General features: G+C 35.7%; 1 long non-coding RNA gene across 2 annotated transcripts in view; it reads right to left on the bottom strand.

Annotated features, from left to right (window-relative positions):
- Window positions 1-6133, bottom strand: part of LOC125933873 (uncharacterized) — a 105168-nt gene that overhangs the window by 36915 nt on the left and 62120 nt on the right. For both annotated transcript variants that reach the window (XR_007461133.1, XR_007461132.1), the window contains exon 2: window positions 973-1020. This is a non-coding gene — a long non-coding RNA (uncharacterized LOC125933873). The remainder of the gene's footprint in view (window positions 1-972; window positions 1021-6133) is intronic.

The raw sequence follows: 6133 nt of genomic DNA, 5'->3' as shown, positions 1-6133 counted from the left end.
GCTCATATATTATCTATCTTCTAAGCAATGAAAAAAGATTATCTACATGATAGCTGTATACGTTATCAGTGATCATTTCATCTGCATGCAAGTGAAATATTTAACCATTATCATTATAAGAATATCATATAGTTTACTAAAACAACTGATCATATTTGCCTCTAGATTAAAGAAAACATATTACTTTATATTTGCAAAGGTAAGTAGGCATTTTCATAACTACCATGACGAATATTTAAATATATGTAACTAAATTTTCAACCACAAGTTCTCAATGTTTATTGCTTCTGAACATATTTTCCTCAATTCAATAACTTTTCTAATAACAAATAATTTGTGCAAAAGATTTAGTGTGCTTACTAAACACTAAAGTTCAGTACATGCAACACAGAATCTAGAAGTGCTAAGGAAAGAGTGAAGAAAGATCACCTCAGAAACTCAGAAATTTACTTACAGAATTCAACCCTAGAGTACTTGGTAAGTGTTATGTTTCTTTCTAAAAGCAATGGAGAATTCATCACTTAACTCTGAGCAAGAACCAAAGAAATGCATTTTTGAAGACTGACTAAAATGTGAACCTTAAATGGACAAGAGAACTTTAACAAGGTCTTGTGCAATTTGTGGCAGCAGCAAAACAAAAATCGGTAAGCTACATACTTGTGCATTCATCTCTCAAAAGAGAGAAGAACCTGCACTTTGCATAAATAGCTAACTGAAACATTAAGTATGCACAAGTGCACTCTAATTTGGGAGACTCCATTCGTTTCTTTAAGAACTACATTGGACAGACAGCTTCTTTAGATGTGTGTATATTATGTTCTTGAGATAGCAAATAGAGATGCTAGTTTTTTACTTTCAAGAATTATTTTTCAGTTTTCTTGTTGTCAAAATTACTTATAAGTTTCCAGAAGCAGCATTAAATTTAGATAGTCTGGGCCCTAATAATAAAAGCATGAGATGAAACGTACCTACCTCTTCAACGTTAGCTCAAGCCCAGCAGAATCAGCAGCGCCAAGGACTCTGGAGTTGAATTAAAGAAAGATGTTATTTAATAAAAGATAGAAAGAACTGATATATACATTTTTTCAAGTGTAAGGAGAAGATGGCATAGTGAATACTGATTCTACAGCTTAGTGATCCACAGACGCAAGACAGACAGCAAGTATGAGTGCGAGTAGGGACAGGGTAGGGTGACAGATGGCAGTTGTAAACGTCTTCACCTTGTACAATTCTTATAGCATATGATCAGTAAAATTTTGCTGAATGAATAAAGGCCATATGTATGGTATTATGATCTCAACTTTTTAAAGAAACTGAAAACAGGAAATAAGACTCTATGCAGAAACTAAACATAACGTTTAAACGTGAACATTACAAAACAAAAACGTAAGTAATTTTAACGAGATACACAGAACACAGAATTGCCAATGTTTATAATACCCATTGCTCTTACAATCAAACTGTGTTTGTTAAAGTAGAGAAAGATATACTTCCTGACTTATTTCTTCAACAGGGAGTATTCCCTGCACTCTGCCTCACTCTCTAATTCCTGACCTTCTATAAGCTAATCATTTAAATAAATACATTAGATCCTACTACTTTCCTACTTACATTTTCCAACAGTTTCCAACTGTACTTCACAAAACAAACAAACCCTATGTCATGAACTACAAACCCCTGCATCAGTTGGCCTCTCTCTACTCAAACTTCCCACCTCCAACTCATCTTCCCCTCTTTTCATATCCCATTGCACTAGGACCTTCTTCTCAGTTCCAGAAATACACCAAGCTGTTCCCCACATCAAGGCCTCCAGGAGCACAGCTCACTCTCTTGGAATATCACACTACTTGTTCCTTGCCTGGGTCACTAGTCATTTCTCAGTCTATGAGGAGACTTTCTCCCATAATCTTGAGGGTAATAGGTCCCCCGGTGTTATTTTCTCTCATTGCTCGCTGCCGTTTCCCTGCATAGTACTTATCATAGGTGATAATCATGGAATTTAAGTATTGATATGATCATCACCAGCTTCTTCCTTTCCAGTGGGAACTCCATGAGGGTGGAAACTGTTTCTTTGTAGCCATCACCTGGCAGAAAGCCTGACATACAGCAGGTGCACGGTGCTTCTGAGATGAGTTTATAACTTAAAATAGTGCCAGGATTCTATTTAAATTGCCTAGAAAAACCTCAGTCTTGTAGGTGAAATGGCAATTTAATGACAAAGAAAAATTCAATTCCACCTAATTGTCCATGAAAAGGCAAAGGTGACTCCAAAGAACTAACAAAAATATGGAATTGGAATAGTAATAACGAATCTATACTGTGTCTATTACATGAAACCTTAAAGACAGTGTGGAGCAAAATATTTTATTCATTTAATTTTTAAAAATTGTATTATGGTAAGAACAATTAGCATGAGATTTACCCTCTCAACAAATTTGTAGGTGTGTATAACAGTATTGTTGACTCTAGGTATAATGTTGTACAGCAGATCTCTAGGTTTTATTCATCTTGTTCAACTGAAACTTTATGCCGACTGACTAGTAATTCTCCATTCCCCCATCCCCTCAGCCTCTGGCAACCACTATGTCATGCTTTGATTCTATGAATTTGACTATATTAGATATCCTATGTAAATGGAATCATGCAGGGTTTTTCTGTGCCTCGCTTATTTCACTTAGCATAATGTGCTTAAGGTTCATCCATGTTGTTGCATGTTGCAGAATTTCCTTCTTTTTTTAATGGCTGGATGAAATTCCTTTGTATATATCACCTTTTCTTTGTCCATCCATCTGTTGACAGACATTTAGGTTGTTTCTGTGTCATGGCTATTGTAAATAATGCTATGATGAACATAAGAGGGCTAGTGTGTGTTCATGATCCTGTTTTCAATTCTTTTGGATAAATACCCAGAAGTGGGATTGCTGAATGATATGGTAATTATATTTTTAATCTTTTGAGGACCCCCCTTACTGTTTTATATAATGACTTCACCATTTACATCTCCACCAACAGTGTGAGAGTGTTCTCATTTCTCCACATCTGCATTAACACTTGGCTTTTGTTTTTTGTTAAGCCATTTTTAAATTTTGAACTTCTAAAATCTCCATAAATACTTATTAAAATAATGTTATATAGCTCTTTTTTATGTTTATTCATTTGTGAGAAAGAGACAGAGCATGAGCAGGGAAGGGGCAGAGAGAGAGGGAGACACAGAATCTGAAGCAGGCTCCAGGCTCTGAGCTGTCAGCACAGAGCCCAACATGGGGCTCGAACCCACAGAAGGCAAGATTAGGACCTGAGCCAAAGTTGTATGCTCAATAAACTGAGCCACCCACGCACCCTTATTGTATAACTCTTAAATCAAGCTCTCTTTTTAAATTTGTTGCTAAGGAAATAAATCGAATCATATAGTGAGCCTCCTACTCCAGGGCAACAGGTATAGATAGTGATGATTTAATAATGAAGAGTCAAGTGATAGTTGGCACTTTCAAAAAGCCAGTGTCACATGAAGCAGAGCAATTCAAATGGTTGCTGAGAACACAGTAACAATTTTCATTTTAAATGTTCAATGCAAAATAAGAAGAAAAAACACATTCTGCAGGATTTCTTTTTTCATTTACAAAGACTACTATTTAAGGAGAAAAGCAAAATAGCAATTAAAAACTGTTTAACAAATATGGGCAAATGACAGTACAAAATGTTAACAACCAGAAGCACTGAACCATGTGGATTTGGACTCCCAAAGTGGCCTTTAAATTATTGGAAAATTCAAGTGCTCTTGTCTGCTATTCTGAAGTGCTTTTGTGTAAGTCAGGAATTGCAACAAGAGGACCGTTCTTGGCTTCATAAGTACTTCCCATGAACTTTTGAAATCCAATCTGTATCTTCATGTACACAAATATCACAAGGGTAATAACTGCAGATGGTAAGTGAACTCTAAATCTCCAGCCTCCTGGGATTTTTCATTCCTAATTTTTGTTATCATAAGCTTTTTTTTTATCAATACACTATATAAACAGATTCCATTTATAGATATTTTTAGAGCAAAGGAAAAGATCCTATATAATCTCTACTGTCACAATATTTTTGGTTTACTTATCTAAGAGAGAAATGTAGTGGTATGTTCATGTATCTAAAACTTTATTTGGGTGAGTTGATTAAAAGAATAAAAAAGAATGGTATGATTCCTCTGAAAGTCTCCATTTTCCTGCTTTGGGGTAGTGTCACAATAACCATAATATATAGATGGATTCGATTTTCTCTTACATTTTCAGCCCCGACATTTATGATAGGATTTCCTAATGACCCCACAGATCAGGGCTTTTCAGGAGATAAATAATGTCACATCTGTAATACTAATTAATCTGTTTTTTTTTAATAAAAGGAGTTTTAGACAGAGCCTGAATGCATCGTGGCAACTAAACCAGCTCCAAGTCTACCTAGAGATGAAGATGAGAGAGATGGGGATGGAAATGGAGATAGGAAGAGGAGGAGGAGGAAGAGAGAGAGAGATTCTCATGAAGTGAGGGCAAAGCATAGACCAAATATCACTGGCACCTGTCAGAAGTTTTAAAGTGCTAATTTATATAAATATCCGAGATTATGAGTACGTTTTGGACACAGATTGAAATAAATGCTGGTAAGAGACAGGAGCAAAGTGTGACAAAACATCAAAAGACAGTAATAACCAATAACCAAAAACTAATAGATTACACAGTGCTCTTAAATTTTCTTGTCAGATGATTTGGGAAGCCAAAAATGACATACAAGAGGTATATTTAAAATTAAGTCTTCTATTTCTTGTTATTTAACTGCACAAATCTATAGATCATAGTCCTATCTTTTGGCAAACTAACATTTTATGCATCTTCAATAAGAACATCATTATTTCCCAGCAAAAGAGTTCAATATTGATACTAATGTTAGGAACAAAATGGAAGAATGTAATTCTGATTTCTACATCTACTTCACTTTGTTTTCTTTTGACTCATAGAAGTGTCCCCTCTCCATTTAAGACTAACCCTTGAACATATGATCTTTGTATGATTCTTCCCCAGTTCCATGCACTTGAACCCTTCTGTCTCCCTCTCCATTGTTGCCTCAAAGATGCCCAAATTCCCCCCAATCTTTGAGCAATCATTTTCCTCTCTTCTTTATTTCACTAAGAAATTTCACTGGGTATATTCCTCCTGCTTCAAGTTCCATCCCTGCCACCCACTTCCTGTGAAAATTGGTTTTTGTCTCATTCTCACCTGAGGCTACTCTCCATAAAGTCAACTTCTAATCATAAAATTCGGTTGTTTTCTAAATCCTCATTGTCATCCTACGCATTATTGACAAACTAGTTTTTCATGAAAAAAAATCTGCTTCCTTGACATCATGAAATATTGCCTTTCACTGGATCCTTCTAAATTTTTGAGGGGTGTTTTTTGTTGTTGTTTTTTTCTCCAACTATTCTTCCCATTCCTTTCACTGCTCTTGTCCCTTAATTGTCAGTGCCCCCTCATCTTGATCCATTGATCTTCCTTTCAATACTCTCTTCATGGATTCCTATAATTTTCATTTATTGGCTCAGTGAAAAGTATGCCATAGAAAACTATGTATCTCCAGCAGCTGCTGAATCCTTCTTGGATGTTGCACTGACATATTCAACTCAGTGTTCTCAAACAAGGTATTTTCCCCCAACTATATCAGCTCCTAAAAATTCTCAATTTTTTTTTCAATTCTCTTTGACTTTTCCCTTTCCATAAATCTTTTTTGTTATGTCCAAGCAGCACTCAAATATAGTGGGTTTGTTTTTCACAGTGCTATTCGCATCCACCTTTTCCTATTTACTTCTGCTGCCATGATTCAACCCTAGATCCTTATTAACATGGTCTCTTCCCCCTTCCTTCCCCTTCAATACCTCTGCTGTCTTGTTATCAAAGTTGACATCCTTCAACATAGCTCAGATTATATGTTTCCTTCACCAAAAAGTTTCAATAGTTCAAATAAAGATCAGACTCCACCTGTCATTCATAGACCTGGTTTGTGTACATAACAACTTACCCCAAAACTTAGTGTCACTAAATAACTGGGTTAGGAATCTGGACAAGGCATAACAGGGATATCTTATCTCTGCTCCACAACATTG

This window comes from Panthera uncia, assembly GCF_023721935.1.
Source record: "Panthera uncia isolate 11264 chromosome A1 unlocalized genomic scaffold, Puncia_PCG_1.0 HiC_scaffold_16, whole genome shotgun sequence".
NCBI lineage: Eukaryota > Metazoa > Chordata > Mammalia > Carnivora > Felidae > Panthera > Panthera uncia.
This window is presented reverse-complemented; position numbering and strand designations above follow the sequence as displayed.